Source organism: Bos indicus x Bos taurus, chromosome 11, assembly GCF_003369695.1.
Source record: "Bos indicus x Bos taurus breed Angus x Brahman F1 hybrid chromosome 11, Bos_hybrid_MaternalHap_v2.0, whole genome shotgun sequence".
Taxonomy (NCBI): Eukaryota; Metazoa; Chordata; class Mammalia; order Artiodactyla; family Bovidae; genus Bos; species Bos indicus x Bos taurus.
In genome coordinates this window covers 60,051,353-60,070,665 of record NC_040086.1, presented here as the reverse complement: position 1 = coordinate 60,070,665, position 19,313 = coordinate 60,051,353, and the positions used below count along the sequence as shown (strand labels likewise).

The window sequence follows — 19,313 nt, the reverse complement described above, 5'->3', positions numbered from 1 at the left end:
CATTAGTGTTATTCGTTAGAATATTTTTAGCCAGTAATAATGCAAATCCTAACTTAGATGACTAATGTCCATTTCTGACAGAAACCACTGGGAAAGGGAGGGGATTGAGTAATGAAAATAATACTATCACATAAATGACCTAGTTACAGAGAAACGTCCTGTGCATTGTAGTGTTTTCTGTACGAGGGAAGTCATTTTAACCTTTGCAAGTAATCATATGTTCTGTTTGAAATGAATTCTGGAAATAATTTATCCCACAGAGCAAGTCTTTTCTAATTCCTCTCACCAAGCAGGGTCTGAGCAGAATCTTTCATATACTTTTAATGTGTCATGATGAACAACAGTGCTACTCATTCAAAGACAATACTATTAACAGCCTTTGTAAATCCAGTCTCTGCTCCCACTAAAAGAGACAACCTAACTCACCATCCATCCATAAAGCCAAACAACAAACTTAAAACTTAGGGCCTGGAAGGAGAAAAGGATGAGGAGAAAGGTAGATAAGTGAAAACATTTACCTTAACTAGTTAAAGTCAGAAAATCTGTGATCACTTATAAATTCTTGGTGGAGGAAAATTCTTAAAGAGATGGAAATACCAGACCACCTTACCTATCCCTGAGAAAGCTGTATGTGGGTCAAGATGCAACAGAACCGGACATGGAACAATGGGCTTGTTCAAAATTGGGAAAGGAGTACGTCAAGGTTGTATATTGTCACCCTACTTATTTAACTTATATGCAGAGTACATCATGTGAAATGCCAGGGTGGATGAATTCCAACCTGGAATCAAGATTTCTGGGAGAAATAGCAACAACTCAGGTATGCAAATGATACCACTCTAATGGCAGAAAGCGAAAAGGAACTAAAGAGCCTCTTGATGAGGCTGAAAGAGGAGAGTAGAAAGGCTGATTTAAAATTCAGCATTCAGAAAATGAAGATCATGGCTTCTGGTCTCATCACTTCATGGCAAATAAATGGGGAAAAAGTGTAAACAGTGACAGATTTTATTTTCTTGTATTCCAAAATCACTGTGGACAGTGACTATAGCCATGATATTAAAAGACGTTTGCTCCTTGGAAGAAAAGCTATGACAAACTAGTCATTAAACTAGTATTAAAAAACAGATACATCACTTTGCCAACAAAAGTCAAAGCTGTGGTTTTTCCAGTAGTCATGTACAGATGTGAGAGTTGGATCGAAGAATTGATGCTTTTGAATTGTGGTGCTGGAGAACACTCTTGAGAGTCCTTTGGACTGGAAGGAGATCAAACCAGTCAATCCTAAAGGAAATCAACACTGAATATTCATTGGAAGGACTAATGCTGAAGCTAAAGCTCCAATACTTTGGTCACCTGATAAAAAGAGCCAACTCGTTGGAAAAAGACCCTGATGCTAGGGAAGATTGTGAGCAGGAGAAGAAGCAGGTGATGGAGGATGAGATGGTTGGATGATATCATCAACTCAATGGACATGAGTTTGAACAAACTTCAGGAGATAGTGAAGGACAGGGAAGCCTGGCATGCTGCAGTCCATGGGGTTGCAAAGAGTCAGACACAACTTAGCAACTGAACAACAAATAAATTCTTGGTAGAGAATTAGATATACCTACCTCAAGTCCTAACCAAAAAAAGGTCCCTTATGATCTAGATCCTGCCGTGCCCACCTCTCTGATCTAATTTCCCAGAGCCCCATTGTTAGACATTCCGCTCCAAAGCCACACTGGCTGTCTTGCTGGTCCTCCTGTTCCTCCAACACACCAAACCTTTAACCACCACAGGACCTTTGCACATGCCTTTCCTTATACCTATAACATTTTCCCCAGATTGTCACCAGACTTGCTCTCTCACCTCATTCAGGCTTCTGTTCAAATGTCACCTCTGATAAGCCTTTTCTAACTTCTATATCTAAAAAGGCACCACTTCACATTCCCAGTCTCTCTTACTCTGCTTTTCCCATAGAGCATTGATCATTACTATAATGTAACATATTTATTTGTGTATTTATTGTCTCTTCTCCACTAACATGTAAGCATCCCAAATGCAGAGATGTCATCTATGTTGTTCACTGCTGTGTCCTTGGGCCTAGAAGAGAGGCAAGCAAATATCATTCCAAAATATTTATGAGCATCTGCTATGTGCCAAGCACTGTTCCAGGTGCTGAGCATATAGTGAACTAAACAAAAATCTTTGCCCAGTGGAGCTTATAGTCTAGTCACACATGGTAAGTGATTAGTATTTGTTGAATGAATCCTCAGGATTATAATCAAAATCCACTAAAATAAACATTTATCTCCATGTTGTTGTTTAGTTGCTAAGTCGTGTTTGACTTTTTTGAGCTCCCGCGGACTGTAGCCGGCAAGGTTCCTGTGTCCATGAGATTTTCCAGGCAAGAATACTGGAGTGGGTTGCCATTGCCTTCTCCAGGGGATCTTCCTGATCCAGAGATTGAACCTGTGTCACCTGCATTGAAGATGGATTCTTTACCACTGAGCCACCAGGGAAGCCCATGTAGCCCCTCGGTAACCCTGGTTGTATCAGTTTCCTGCGGCTGTGTCACATATCACTACAAACAGTCTCTCATGGTTTTGGAGGCCAGAAGTGTGAAATCAGTGTCACTGGGTCAAAAATCAAGGTGTTACAGGGCCTTCTTGCTCTGGTGGTTTTAGGGAAAGATTCGTTCCTTGTCTCTTCCAACTCCTGGTGACATTCCTTGCTTGTGATGACATCACTCCACTCTTTGCCTCCATCTTCACAACACCTTCACTATGTCTCTGTCAAATATCTGTCTCCCTCTCTCTTACAAAAATGTATGTGATGGCATTTAAGACAACCAATAATCCAGGATTATCTCCCCATCTGAAAAGAAATCTGAAAGAAAAAAAAGAAACCCCACATCTGCAAAGTCCCTTTATCCAGATAAAGCAGCATTTACAGGTTCCGGGTGTTTGACCTGATATCTCCAGGGCCATCACCTAGCCTACTACACTGACATTTTTGTATTAATAGCTAAAGGGAAGCTCCCACGAGAATACCAGGAGGTATCTTTTTGCATTTTTCCTTTGCTGTCCTTGGAAAACATATTTATCTCTGGAAAACAAAGAAAGGCAATGACTATTTTCAAATATAACAATAGAATTGCATTTTCCAAAGACTTGTATAATAATATTTGTGAGTCGTTCATATAAGTGTTTGTCTTCTATCCAGAAACTCCCACAAAATTAATGAGCAGTGGAGATGGCAAAGCAATATTTGAGAACAAGTTGTTTTATATCTTGTACCATGAGATTCCCATCATGATTTGCAGACAGAACATAAAGCCCTTGCCATTCATCACTTACAGTCATTATCTCCTCATCATGAAACCAGGTTGTGATCTCAGAGTCCTTGCCACGTGCCAGGGCACAGAACTGTGTCAGCTTCACAGCTAGAGCTGGAGTCCTACAGCATTTAGGGGTATTTGGGGGCCCCAACGATAGGAGAAGAATAGGCATGACTAACAATAATGTAATTTTGATGCTGTTAAGTCTTTCCAAAATTTGATTTGGAGGCCAAGAATTTAAACTTGTCCTGCTTTTTGGCCTCTTAAAAACAAGTGTGGGCCAGGGTGGGGCCACCAGGGGCGTGGAGTAGATGGAAGCTGCAGTGTGATGGGCAGAGCTGTGTGGGCCTCAGCGGGGCCTGGGCTCCCTGAGCCATTCCTGCAGGTATGGGTTGGTCAGGACAGTGGTGACGACCCCTGCACCCCCGCCCCCTCCGCCCCCCAATACAGCATGGATAACTGGAAGCCCAGCCCCCTCATCAAGCCCTTTGAGGTGTGGAAAAAGTGGAGTGGTATCTTACCGGGAAGTAGAAACTGACCTGGGCTTCCCTGGTGGCTCAGACGGTGAAGAATCTGCCTGCAATATTGGAGACCTGAGTTCGGTACCTAGGTTGGGAAGATTCCCCTGGAGGAAGGCATGAAAACCCACTCTCTTACCTGGAGAATCCCATGGGCAGGGGAGCCTGGCGGGCTACAGTCGATGGGGTCACAAAGAGTAGGACACGAGTGAAGCAACTTAGCAGGCATGCACATGCCTCATATAGATGAGGCCATGGTGCTGTTCCTCAACATGATGGCACCTGGCCAAGGGTTCACCTGCATTATTAAGGACACGGGCTCCTTCCATCTCAAGGACACAGCCAAGGCTCTGCTGAGGAGGCGCGACAGCCAGGCTGGCCCTGCCCTGGGCTGGAGAGAGACCTGGGCCTTCGTGGGATGAAAAGGAGATCCTATCCTTGGGGAGAAACATTCTGACTCATCTGTCCTCTCCTCCTGCGGGGGTTCAGTTCTGCTGAAGACAGATGTGCCACTAAGCTCAGCTGAAGAGGCAGAGATGAAGATGTGCCACTGGGCAGACATGGAGCTGAACCGTCACAGCTGCTGCTTCTGCAGCAAAATCAAGGGCGACGGGAACACATACAGCTGCAAGGACCCCACACCTTCCCAGTTCAGCCCTGACCCACCCCAGACAACAAGGTCCTCAATGCACCTGTGGCTGTCGTTGCGGGGAACCGGCCCAGTTACCTGTACAGGATGCTGTGCTCTCTACCCTCAGCCCAGGGGTTGTCTTCCCAAATGATAACAGTTTTCATCAATGGCTACTATGAGGAACCGACTGCTGTGGTGGCTGCTGTTTGGTCCAAGGGGCATCCAGCACACTTCTGTCGGTGTCAAGAATACCCTTGTGTCTCAGCACAATGAGGCCAGTCTCACTGCCACTTTCAACCTGTTTCCGGAAGCCAGGTTTGCTGTGGTTCTGGAAGGAGGACCTGGACACTGCTGTGGATATTTTCAGTTTCCTGAGCCAGTCCATCCAGCTGCTAGAGGAGGACGACAGCTTGTACTGGATCTCTCCCTGGAATGACCAGGGCTATGAGCACACAGCTGAGGACCCAGCACTGCTGTACCATATGGAGACCATGCCTAGGCTGGGCTGGGTGCTCAGAAATGCTTGTACAAGGAGAAGCTTGAGCCCCAGGGGTCCACACTGGAAAAGCTCTGGGCTTGGGATATGTGGATGCCAATGCTGGAACAATGCCAAGGTACAGAGTGCAACATCCCTTATGTGTCCTGATCCTACCACTTGGGCATCATTGGCCTCAACATGAACGGCTGCTTCCATGAGGATTATTTCCGGAAGCACAAATTCAACACAGTTCCAGGTGTCCAGCTCAGGAACATCAGTCTGAAGAAGCACGCTTATGTAGTGGCAGTTCACAGGCTGCTGAATGAAGCCAAGGTTCTCGACCACAGCAAGAACCCTTGTGAAGACTCTTTTCCTGCCAGGCACAGAGGGCCACACCTACACGGCCTTTATCTGAATTGAGAAAGATGATGACTTCATCACCTGGACACAGCTTGTCAAGTGCCTCCATTATCTGGGACCTGGATGTGCGTGGCAACCACCGGGGCCTATGGAGATTGTTTCAGAAAAAGAACCACTTCCTGGTGGTGGGTGTCTCTGCCTCTCCCTACTCAATGAAGAAGCCACCATCAGTCTTCTTGGAGCCACCCCCAAAGAGGCGGGAGCCCCAGGAGCTGCAGAACAGACATAAGAGCCCCTCCACGAGCCTGCAGGGCTGGGTGCTGTATACCCCCAGGCAGGCTAGCCCTTCACCCAAAATCCTTTAGGATTTTGTAGACACTGGCAGGGGCTGGGGATGGTTTGTTTTTAACATGAGACTTAATTACTAACTCCCAGGGGAGGGTGTCCCTGCTCCAAAACCTCTGTTCCTGAGTTGGAGGTCTATTTATTTGCTCCCTTGTCAGGAAAGGGCAGGAGAGTGCCTGGGAATCACTGGGATCCCTGGGTACTTGATCCTGCCTGCCCTTTGTAAACTCCCTCCTCCCAGGCTGGGCTCAGAATCTAACCAATTTCCTGAGGGCCTTAGAAAGAGGCTGAAGCCTAGAGGGCCTTGATTTTTTTTTTTTTTGACTGGGGTGCTACCCTGAGGGTGGGGCAGGCCCTTACTCAGGAAACTGCTGTGCCCAAACCATGGACAGGCCTAGTTGGGGCCCACTGGCTGATGCAGACTCACTCAGAGACCCTCAGACACGGAACCAGGCCTCTTCTCAGCCTCTTCTTTGTCCAGATTTCCAAAGCTGTATAAGGTGGTCATTGATTAAAAAAGGAGAAAAGCTCAAAAAAAAAAAAAAAAAAAAAAAAACCCACTAAAAAACGAAGAAAGAAACAAGTGTTCTACAACTTTATTCAAAGTATTTTGACAGTTTCTTTAGTGGGAAAGAGTATTATGGATTAGATAAATATGGCCAGTTTTAATCAGTGTGTAAAATCACACTTATTTTTCATAATAGTATTTGGTCTTGTGAAAATCTCATTCTTAAGTAATACATTCTGTTGATTAAGTCTTGGGGAAAGAAAGATTTAAATGAGTCTCATGAGTCATTTCATTTATGATGGGCTCAGGGTACGTTTTTATTTCTTGCCTCAGTATTTTTAAAGTAATTATGAGAGTAAGTTGTGAATTTCTCTTTAATTAGAAAACCTAGTTTTAAAGAAAGACATTGATTCTGATTTACTCTGTATAATTGACAGCATACTTTTTTTTTTCTTGGAAATTAAAAGTGTCTCAAATATGCTATTTCATGTATTCATGCAACATTTGTTTTTTGAATACCTACTATTGCCAGGCACAGTACTAGGCACTGGGAATACAAACGTAAACAAGACCCATTCCCTGCCCTCCAGAGCTGTGCGGTATAAATGGAGTGGTGACGAGGACATGGTTCCTCACAGACAGTGTGAAAATGGAGCTTTCCTGGTGTGGACTGGGAGCAGAGCCCCACCAGCCTTGGGAGATCAGACACCTCTTGTGAAAGGAATCTGAGGTCTAAAGAGTGAGTACAGGTCAGCCAGTTGGTCAGAGAGTCTGCAGTGTGTGTGAGTATGTGCATGTGAAGGCCTAGAAATGACAGAGAGGCTAGTGCTTGGGAAATGGACATGGGTTAACATGGCAAGAATTGAAAATGACAGGAAAAGGTTAAAATAAAAGAAAGAGGGAGACTAAGACAGCCTCGGAGTGGCCCCCAAAGTTTTTTTTTTTTTAATTATTTATTTACTTATTTACTTTAGGCTGTGCTGGGTCTTCACTGCTGATCGGGCTTTTTTTCTGGTTGCGGCGAGTGGGGGCTACTCCCTAGATGTGGTGCGTGAACTTCTCATTGCAGTGGCTTTTGTTGCAGAGCCTGGGCTCTGTGGCATGTGGGCTTCAGTATTTGCTGTTCTCGGGTTCTACAGCATAGGCTTAATAGTTGTGGCACACAGGCTTAGTTGCTCTGAGGCATGTGGGATCTTCCCAGATCAGGGATTGCACCCGTATCTCCTGCATTGGCAGGTGGATTCTTTACCAGTGAGCCACCAGGGACGCGCCCCCACCCCCCACACCAAGCTTATTAAAGTCGTGACTTCAAAAATGGCAATGGTATGCTTACGTCTGCATTTTATAATGATTGTTCTGGTTGCAGCGAGAAAATGGATTGGCGGTGGCTAAGACAGAAGCAGAGACCTGTCAGGCTGGGATGAGAGAGGTCCGGGGGACACACTGTGGTTACCTGAACTGGAGCTCAATAGGAAAGGTGACAGATTTGGACAATAATTTTCAATAGTGAAGGACAAGGAAGACAGTCATGCTGCAGTTCATGGGATCGCAGACTCTGACATGACCTAGTGACTGAACAACAATATTCTTGAAACAAAAAGTTAAAGGTGTTCATGGAGCCATGAAAACTTTTAGTGGTCTGTGATGAACAAGTTTTCAAATCTCTTGTTTAAGCCTAATTTTATATCTTAAGAATAGCCTTGAAAATAGCTTTCTCTAATTTTTATTCCTAAGGTCATCTGACATTAGCCTAAATAAGTAAACCTAACCTGTCGGCACCCCACTCCAGTACTCTTGCCTGGAAAATCCCATGGACTGAGGAGCCTGGTAGGCTGCAGTCCATGGGGTCACTAAGAGTCAGAGACCACTGAGCGACTTCACTTTCTGTTTTCACTTTCATGCATTGGAGGAGGAAATGGCAACCCACTCCAGTGTTCTTGCCAGGAGAATCCCAGGGACGGGGGAGCCTGGTGGGCTGCCATCTATGGGGTCGCACAGAGTCAGACACAACTGAAGCGACTTAGCAGCAGCAGCAGCAACCTGTCCACAGGGTACAGAAACCTATCAAAGCTGCTCTGATCTCAACAGCGGATGTATGGGAGCAGCCAGTATTATCACCACAGGCACTTCTCTTGGCTCTCGGGAGCAGTCAGTGAACTTACCTGCTGCTATCCCGTTCATCAAGTTACCCACCCCCAACCCCTGGGGTGAAGGGATGAATGCAGGTTGCAGAACACACTCAGGAGTGGAAAGGTCAGAGAACCTCTTTCTTCCTGAGTCCGAACTACATTCCTCTGCCTTCACCTGGGGCAATAAGGGGCCACTCCTTGGAGGACAGGGTCTGATTTATAAACTGAGAAGGGCTGACAGGTATGTTAAGGAAAAGGCAAATGTTCAGCTGCACTTCTTTTTTTATCCAGCAGGTGGCAATGAGTAAGTGACAAAACTCCAAGGAGAAATATTGAGAGCCAAAGCCAGAAGGGCATTGAAATCTTTAAGAATCGTTAAAATTCGTAATTAAAAGCCAGTTTTTAAAATATTTAAATTTTGTTTAAATTGGCATAAAACAGAAGCCCCTCAAAAGGTTCTCAGGATTACAAACAATTGTGTCAGAAACGAGCATTTTAAATTTTTAATAAAAACAGAATTCTAAACTCTGTGTCTTTTAATGTAAAGAGATGTCTGCCCAGTCCCAATGGTGAAACAGAATAGTCTGCAGATGACCTCAGGAGACCACTCTGGGTTGTCTGGACAACGGACCAGCTGTGACCAGCAGTCTCCCTATTTCTTCCAAATTCCCCTTTCCTTGGCACAGGTGACTTCCTCCCTCCCTGCAGGAGGGGTCACAGCTTCCCATGGACACCGAAGGAGTCCAGACACAAGCAGCTGGCTCTCTCAGATAATTCTTGACAGTTGACATCTACACAGTCTGATAGCAAGTGGTCTGCATGAACCCCACTGACAAGAATGTTTACAGCTTTGGTCTGGAAGAAGAGAGGATGTCCCTTCATCGGAATGCTCACTTATGACATGTCCCACAGAGCACCTTGCCCCTGTGTGACCTCTGTCTATACCTTCTCTTGCAGATTCTTGGTTGGTAAAGTTCCTACTTAAGCCTGTTCCTGTCTATGACGTTGTGAATTTTCCTGAGCTCTGTTGTACAACAACCTATGCTTTAAATTGCTTTCCAGATGATGAGCGTTCCTTATGCCTTCCATGGTCTCACCATTATGACCTCTCCAGGGAGCAAAATGTATAGAGTGAGATAGCAATCTTCCTAGTTAAAATAAGGCAAGTAAAACCATGGTCTGTTTTCTAATGGACTGTCTTTAAAGCACTTACAATGCACTGTTAGGGTTTGGAATGAGACAAGGAATGTATACTTTTCATTTCTCTGTTATTACTTTTGACAGTGTTGGTTTAATTGATTTGTAAAATTTATCCTGACAATTCTGCCCCACATGTCTGTGGAAACATCCAGTGTTCTGAACACCCCTTTTTCCTGTGTTTTTCTGTGATGGAGGTAGTGAGGCAGAGAAAAGGAAATCTTCCAATGTGAAATTAAGGCATGAAAGACGATCACACATACAACAACAGTCTCATGATTTCACAGTTCCTTGCAATATGTTTGTATGAACAAAATTTGTTATCTTTGGTCAACCCAATTAATGATTGAAAAACGAAGACAGAGCAGCTCTCTAAGGTTAAATTATGGAACTCCCTTTTGCGCCAATTTGCAAAAATCACTGTTGTCTTGAATGTGATTAAGATATTGTGTTTGTGAGGGCTTGAGGGGTCAACTTATTTTTTGTTACACCATGTCACTAAATTCCATAAGTTGATGTTGATAATCTTCTTAACCTATAGAATTACAAAAACTCTTTAAAGTTATTTTTCTCACTCTCTAAAACCCACAATACTATAAGTTTAATTAATCACTCTTTCATAACAAGAAATTAGACTTTCAGACAGAGCGGTTATGGAAAACCCCAACATGGTTCCAAAGTTGAATAAAGATAATCTTGTATTTGGACCTTCCAGGTGGCACTAGTGGTAAAGAACCTACGTCTCAACACAGGAGACCTAAGAGACACAGGTTCAGATCCCTGGGTTGGGAAGATTCCTTGGAGGAGGGCATGGTAACCCACTCCAGAATTTTTGCCTGGAGAATCCCATGGACAAAGGAGCCTGGTAGGCTACATTCCTAAGGGTCTCAAAGGGTCGGACACAACTGAAGCGACTTAGCACGCATGCACAATCTTGTACTTAAATAAGAAAATATCTTGCCAATGAGAAAGATATGCTGTGCTTAGTTGTTCAGTCGTGCCCAATTCTTTGCGATCCCATGAACTGTAGCCTACAAGGCTCCTCTGTCCATGGGGATTGTCCAGGCAGGAATACTGGAGTGGGTTGCCATGCCCTCCTCCAAGGGGATCTTTCCAACCCAGGTCTCCTGCATTGCAGGCAGATTCTTTATCATCTACATCACCAGGGAAGTCCAAGAATACTGGAGTAGGTAGCCTATCCCTTTTTTTCTAGGGGAACTTCCCAACCCAAGACTCGAACCAGGGTCTCCTGCATTGTAGGTGGATTCTTTACCAGTTGAGCTACCCGGGAAGCCCAATGATAAAGATACTAAAATAAGTAAACTTATGATTTTTCAGTAATTTTAAGGAGTAAAGGGAATTCCCTCTGGTGGTCTCTGTACTTCTGTTGCAAATAGACTGGATTTGATTCCTGGTCAGGAAACTAAGATCCCACAAGCCACTGGGCATGGCCAAACAAAAAGAGAGAGAAGTAAGGTAACACCTACCCATTTGCACATGTCAAAGCAATGGTTTTATTTGTTGACATTATTTGACTTACAAATGGAAACATAATGTTTTATAACTTGCTTTTTAGGCTTAATATATCTTGGACATCTTTCCATGTCATTCTTTCAAAAGAATATGTAATATCCCAATACATGAATATCATTATTCCTGTAACCAATTCCATATGTATAAATACTTGCAATTTTTCAACCTTTTGCTATTATGAACAATGCTGCAATAAAAATCCTGTACATGTATCTTTTTATCCTTGAATGATTATTTGTATGAAATACATGAAATTAAAACATCCTTGCTCCTTGGAAGGAAAGCTATGACAAACCTAAACAGCATATTAAAAAGCAGAGGCTTCACTCTGCCAACAAAAGTTCATATAGTCAAAGCTTGGTTTTTCCAGTAGTCATGTACAGATGTGAGAGTTGCATGGTAAGAAGGCTGAATGCTGAAGAATTGATGCTTTCAAACTGTGGTGCTGGAGAAGACTCTTGAGAGTTCCTTGGATAGCAAGGAGATCAAACCAGTCAAACCTAAAGGAAATCAACCCTGAATATTCATTGGAAGGACTGATGCTGAAGCTGAAGCTCTAATAATTTGGCAACCTAATATGAATAGCCAACTCATTGGAAAAGACCCTGGTGCTGGGAAAGATTAAGGGCAGGAGGAGAAGGGGGCGACAGAGAATGAGATAGTTGGATGGCATCACCAACTCAATGGACATGGGTTTGGGTGGACTCCGGGAGTTGGTGATGGACAGGGAAGCCGGCATGCTGCAGTACATGGGGTCGCAAAGACTTTGTGACTGAACAACAACAACTGCTAGAGGTAAAATTGCTGAGTCAAACAATGTGATGGCTTAGAAGTTGGACACAACTGAAGTGACTTAGCAGCAGCAGCTACGTAGTCCCTCCAAAAAACTGAACCACTATATGTTCTTGTATAAACACTGTATCAGGATAGGGCCATAATTTTCAGAGTTTTGTTGCACGGAAACTCTTTCTTTGCAAGACATCTTTTTCAGAATCCAGAATGTAAATCAGAAAATGAGCTTCATTTTGGCAGAAGCTAAAACAGAGGTGGGAGGCCTGCAGTTCTGCTTACCTGTCTCTGTGGTCCCTCCAGTGTGACCTACTGGAACACAGAACAACACAATACAGACAGTTCTTTGTCCACAAATATTATTTGGCTGAAAGTAGGACTAACATGATAGAAGACTTAAAAATTATACAATCCCTAATTATACTTCAATTTCAGACCCAATTTTTAGTAATTTAGTCCCAGCATTTTTTATGTGTTCTTTCATTGGTTTCTTTTTCTTTACAACGAGCCCCTGTTTGTGGCAAAGTTCTGGTCCTTTTAGACAGTCAAATAATTTACACCTTTGTCTAAATTGTACTGAATGTATAAATCCTAAATTTGCTCTTACTGGAATCAACACATTCATTTTTGGTTTGTCCGCATTTTATTTTTTTAATTTTTCCAATTTATTTATTTGGCTGCGCTGGGCCTGCATCGCTGCACACAGGCTTTCCCTAGTTGCAGTGAGTGGGGGCTCCTCCCGACTTGTGGTGCTCAGGCTTCTCATTGTGGTGCAGCATGGGATCTGAGGTGTCCGGGTTTCAGTAGTTGCGGCACTTGGGCTTTGTTGCCCTGCAGCACATGGAATCCTCCTGGACCAGGGATTGAACCCATGTCCTCTGCATTGGCAGGCAGATTCCCAACCACTCGACCACCAGGGAAGTCCAATTTCTCTTCCTTTTAATAAAAATAAATATTCAAATATTTGATTTTAAATATTTAACATTTGAATAAAACCTTCAAATGATTATGTAAACTATCAACAAAGGTAGTGACTTCCAAAACTGAACCTCTTGGTTCTATCATCAAAATGTTCATTCACTAACTGATAGAGAAAAATGTGAACTGAGGGAAAGGTGAGTTGGAGTGTGAGCAGAAAGGCAGGTGGTAAAGATCTGAAGAACCACTTACATACTAATATCATTGCAATCACTGACTCGATTCAGTAATTTAGAAACCTACTTGCATTTTTTTCTTCTTGCCTATTTGCAACAGTTTTATCAGACTTTAACAAGCTTATTGCTTCCAGGAAAACAACTGAAAGAAGAGTGCACCAGGTAAAGAATACAGAAATGTCCCATTCAACTGGGGAGCCACTTCAAATCCTAGCTTCTGTGAGATTCTTCTAACGGGGGCTTCTGCCTCCCCTGGTTTTCCAGAGAATGCTCATCTATCCGTTTTTCCCCAAACCGTTTCACTTTTATTGTGACTTTTGTCAGAATGAAGAGAAATCATCCAAGATTTATTTCAAGTTAATTCACATAGGCATAATTAGGCTTATTATTTTTAACCAACTAGGTATTGTCCCCCTTTTCATCACTATGTAATGCTTCTTAAAAACATCCAGAAATACTGGCTCTTAGAGACAAGGCTGGAACACATTCAACTCTCTAAAAGGAGCAGATCTGTAGCCTCAATCAGAGGCTTATTGTTAAGGAAGAAAAAAATTCAGTAGAAAATACACAGAATACTGGAATGATTGTATTCATTGATTCAACAAATGTAGAATGGAGCAATGTGCTAGTTGCTAAGAGAGTACAAAAAGTATAAACCATGATCACTACTCAGAGTTTGTGATATTGTCAGGGCAACTAGGCTCACACCCTAAAAAAAGTTACATGATAATTTCAGTAGTTTATGAATAAAATGTGAAATGTGTGATACAGATTATGGTTGCTGTAGAAGACCCAGTTTCAGAGTCTTAGTTCATTAACCCCCTTATAGTTTCACATGCCCTTTTACCTACTTTAGACTTTATGTCCAGCCACTTTTTTTTGCAATTAAATAAAATTTTAATTTTTCATTGGAGTATAATTGCTTTACAATATTGTGTTAGTTTCTGTTGTACAACAGTGTGAATCACTGTAGTTTTGATTTGCATTTCTGCAACAATTACTGATGTTGGGCATTTTTTCATGTCCCTGTTGGCCATTTGCATGTCTTACTTGGAGAAATGTATATTTAGGTCTTCCGCCCAGTTTTTGATTGAGTTTTTTGTTTTCTTGTTGTTATTAAGTTGTATGAGCTGTTTGTATGTTTTAGAAATGAAGCTCTTGTCAGTTGCATCATTTGCAAATATTTTGTCCCAGTCTGTTGTTTGTCTTTTTGTTTTCTTTATAGTTTACTTTGTTGTGCAAAACTTGTAAGTTTGATTAAGTCCCATTTATCTGTTTTAGTTTTTTATTTCCATTTCCTTGGGAGTGTCCATCTTTAAAAGAAAGGAATTTTGAAAAAAACTTGTGAACATGTTTTAAAGCTACTATATCTCTCAAAGCATTTTTTTTCGTTTGTTTTGTTTTGTTTTTGGCTGTTCCGCGTGGCATTTGGAATTTCCCTGACCTGAGATCAAATCTGTGCCCCTTGCAGTAGAAACTTGGAGTCTTAAGCACTGGACCACCACGGATGTCCTCTCAAACCATTTTTTAGCCTGCTAGTTCTTCAAGCTACTTTGCTGTTCTTACAAGTACCATGGTTCTCAATATAGTGATCTACTCCGTTTCTTAGTTTCTCATTACCCAATATTCAATTATTGTTGATAGTCCAGATTATCAGCGCCTAAATGAACACTACTGCTATTGAACACAGTATCCAAATTAGCACAGCATTCAAGGCCCTACAAAAGTTACCTGCAACTTTCCTTTTCATTTTACCTCCCTGTTTCATTTACACTTCAGCCAGTTGGATTGATCATTCCCCACTTGTACCCTCTGCTTTCCCACCTTTGTGCCGTTGCTCAGGTGGTTTCCCTCACCAGGAAGACTCTCTCCTTAATTTCTCAATTGGTCAAGACACCCAGTTCAAATGCTGTGTTATCCAAGAAGAGTTCCTTGATCTTCCCAATCAGAAACATTCCCTTCCTCCTCTACACACCAAAGTACATTGTCAACTTTACTGCAGACATCTCATTTTATACCATATTATGTACATCTTTGTATTCCTTTCAGCATCCCAACAATACCTTGCTCATAATAAGTCCATCATCTTTTTCAAATGAATACATTTACCTAAATAAGATTTAATTTTACTCTCATCAGAAGACTAATTAAGGTCCTTGTAGTCTCCAAATCTATTAGACTAATACATTAAAGCTAAGGAAAATTGTAAAATGGTCTATGCTAAAGAAAAAAAGTCTTCTTTTATTTGAACAGTTTTAATGGAGTGACTCAAATTAAATCACAAATATTCTCCAAAAAGGTTTGCTTTTTAGATATGTTTGCATATAGTATTTCTACAATTCCTGGTCAACATGAAATTTCCATGGAAACAGATCACACATACTGGAGAAGAAAGAACTGAATTGTGTTTGATCTGCATTTTGTCATCTCCATGGAGCTATTTGTGCTAAATATTTGAGTGCACAGGGAAAGTATAATTGAAAACCACCTAAGTGAAGACATAATATTTAACGCTTATAAAAATGATAATATCTGCTCTGAGTTTTAAAGATTTTTTTAGTACATGAAGATAATATAAAGTTCAAATATTTCTTGACTCATACATTAGTATCACCATGTAAAATGCCCCTTTGCCTCTTTGCTAGTCCATTAGGGAAATAAATTAAATGCTCATCATGGAAAGGGGGATCATGCTGTTTTGGTCCCCTAGAAAAAAATGATTTCTTCTGGATATCATTCAGCTATTTGTACAAAAAACCTTCTAGACTAGATTCATTGTCTGGCAATTAGATATCTAACAATTTTGATTTGAAATATGACTAATCAAATAAGGACAGTTTGCTTAAAACATATGGAAAGAAACTCAAAGCTTAAAATATTTTTTACTCACTAGTGCTATAAATCTTTCTGATTTATGATTTGAGAAATGTATTTTTTCCTAAGCACTATAAAAAATTACCCTTAGTTAAAACTACTTAAAGTCACTAGAAAGACTATATCTTAAACATTATCTTTTTCTAATCTGGCTTTGTAAAATTAATCTACCTTTGTAAATTAAAATTCTTAAACATTGTTTAATACAACTCAAAATGTTGAACAGGTATCAGAAACACCTTACGATTTTCTTCAAATTCTCATGTACAATGCATCAGCTGTACCTTTATTTCTACATTTCCATAAATGTAACCAGAGCAAATATAACATAGAAAAGATGAAAAGAATTAGAAAAATTGTATATTGTGTTCACTGAAAATGTGCACAAAGGCTATTAATATAAAAAGTTTTTAATAAAAACCAATTAATTGTTATGGTTGCAGAACAAATAATAATAGTGTGATTAACTTCTTTATATTAATAGCCTATGAAAGCATTGCTAAAGGCAATTTTAATGTATTAGAAACATACTTTGTTGTTTAGTTGCTAAGTCCTGTTTGACTCTTTTGTGACCCCATGAACCTGTGTCCACCAGGTTCTTCTGTCCATGGAATTTCACAGGCAAGAATACTGGAGTGGGTTGCCATTTCTTTCTCCAGGGGATCTTCCCAATCCAGGGGCCAAACCTGTGTTTCCTGCATTGCAGGCAGATTCTTTACTGTCTGAGCCACCAGGGAAGCCCAGTACCATACTTAGCTTGTTCTTTACCAAAATTTATACCAAAATTTATCTTACCAAAAAAAGAGTATCGTTTACTCTGCCAGGGTCACAAAGTGTTAAAATGCAAGAAAGTAAAAGTAAAAACAAACAAAACAATAGCAGAAAGCTGCCAATAGACTATTACTTCCATTTCGATGATTTTAATTATCTTCTGATAGCTATGCTCCAGTTTGAATTTGAATGTAGCCTCTATCTAGTTGGGCAGAATAAGGCTGAGTGCTAACCGCACCCCCCCATCCCCCCACTGCACCCCCCAACCCCCTCCCCACCATGGGTTTGCTGCATGCTAACTTTTTCCACTTGGGGAAGGGCTGCCTCTTAGGTCTATGCTTCTGTTTCCTCACCTGTCTTTGTAGGGCTGCCTATATCTTCAACTAAACTACAGGCAAACATGCTTACAAGCATTGCTCAGTTTATTAATAAACTGGCATAATGTTTGAAGATTTAAAAACCTGAAAACCAAGATCCTGAAAAAGGGAGTAATAATAATTCTTGGACTCCAGAATAAAGACTCTGCTAAGAAACAATCTGAAAAGTCAAAAAATAGGAGAAAGATTAAAATTAAGATATTAATAATGACTACTTTGTTGGGAACCTACCATGTATCAGGTATTTTACACATATCATTGTATTTAACTCCTAATGCTCCTGAAAAGTCGGCATTTTATCATGACTGAGCTGAGAAAGGTCACCTACCTCTAGTCACACTGCTAGTTTTTTAGAAACTAGAATCTGAATTCAGACTTGTTTAAAAAGCTCACATTCTTCTTTTTATATTATACTGCTATAGCAATATGATAAAATATTCAGTCAGTCAGTTCAGTCGCTCAGTTGTGTCCGACTCTTTGTGACCCCATGAATTGCAGCATGCCAGGTTTCCCTGTCCATCACCAACTCCCAGAGTTTACCCAAACCCATGTCCATCGAGTCAGTGATGCCACCCAGCCATCTCATCCTCTGTCGTCCCCTTCTCCTCCTGCCCCTAATCCCTCCCAGCAGTGGGGTCTTTTCCAATGAGTCAACTCTTCGCATGAGGTGGCCAAAGTACTGAAGTTTCAGCTTCAGCATCAGTCCTTCCAGTGAACACCCAGGACTGATCTCCTTTAGGATGGACTGGTTGGATCTCCTTGCAGTCCAAGGGATTCTCAAGAGTCTTCTCCAACACCACAGTTCAAAAGCATCAATTCTTCGGCGCTCAGCTTTCTTCACAGTCCAATTCTCACATCCATACGTGATTACTGAAAAAACCATATCCTTGACTAGACGGACCTTTGTTGACAAAGTAATGTCTCTGCTTTTGAATATGCTATCTAGGTTGGTTATAACTTTCCTTCCAAGGAGTAAGCGTCTTTTAATTTCATGGCTGCAATCACCATCTGCAGTGATTTTGGAGCCCAGAAAAATAAAGTCTGACACTGTTTCCACTGTTTTCCCATTTATTTCCCATGAAGTGATGGGACTGGATGCCATGATCTTCGTTTTCTGAATGTTGAGCTTTAAGCCAACTTTTTCAGTCTCCACTTTCACTTTCATTAAGAGGCTTTTTAGTTCCTCTTCACTTTGTGCCATAAGGGTGGTGTCATCTGCATATCTGAGGTTATTGATATTTCTCCTGGCAATCTTGATTCCAGCTTGTGCTTCTTCCAGCCCAGCGTTTCTCATGATGTACTCTGCATAGAAGTTAAATAAGCAGGGTGACAATATACAGCCTTGACGGACTCCTTTTCCTATTTCGAACCAGTCTGTTGTTCCATGTCCAGTTCTAACTGTTGCTTCCTGACCTGTGTAAAGGTTTCTCAAGAGGCAGATCAGGTGGTCTGGTATTCCCATCTCTTTCAGAATTTTCCACAGTTTATTGTGATCCAACAGTCAAAGGTTTTGGCATAGTCAATAAAGCAGAAATAGATGTTTTTCTGGAACTCTCTTGCTTTTTCGATGATCCAGCGGATGTTGGCAATTTGATCTCTGGTTCCTCTGCCTTTTCTAAAACCATCTTGAACACCAGGAAGTTCATGGTTCACGTACTGCTGAAGCCTGGCTTGGAGAATTTTGAGCATTACCTTACTAGCGTGTGAAATGAGTGCAATTGTGCGGTAGTTTGAGCATTCTTTGGCCTTCAGTTCAGTTCAGTTCAGTCGCTCAGTCGTGTCCGACTCTTTGCGACCCCATGAATTGCATTCAGGCAGCCCTTAAAATAATAAACATGATGACTCTATCCATTTTGAAGAAAATGGATAATGAAGCAAAATGTAAGTGAAAAAGGAAAATGTAAATGAAGCATAATATAAAAACATAAATGTTCAATGATCCTAAAATCATTTATGAGAGGGGATTGAGACAAATTAAAATAGTTGCCACTTTAGAGCATATATATTGATAAACTTATACCTAAATATTTCACTTTGTGGAATTTTTATAAATATTATTTTAAAACTTTTGATTTTTCATTTCATTACAAAAAAATACAACTGATTTTTTTGTGTCTTGACTTTATAACCTTGCTAAACTCACTAGTTCTAGAACATTTGTTGGGGTGGAGGAGATAGATTCTTTGGAATGTTCTTTGTAGATAATCAAATCATCTTCAAATTTCTTCCTTTACCATCCATATACCTTTTATTGATTTTTCTTGTTTCCAATGCCTAGGTGTTCCACAATGATGTTGAATAAGAGCGATGAGAGATAGCCTTGCCTTGAT

At 41.3% G+C, this 19,313-nt stretch overlaps 1 pseudogene; it reads left to right on the top strand.

Moving 5' to 3' along the window:
- The first annotated feature begins 4,064 nt into the window (after nt 1–4,064).
- LOC113900839 lies at nt 4,065–5,595 on the top strand (annotated as a pseudogene).
- Nucleotides 5,596–19,313: the final 13,718 nt, after the last annotated feature.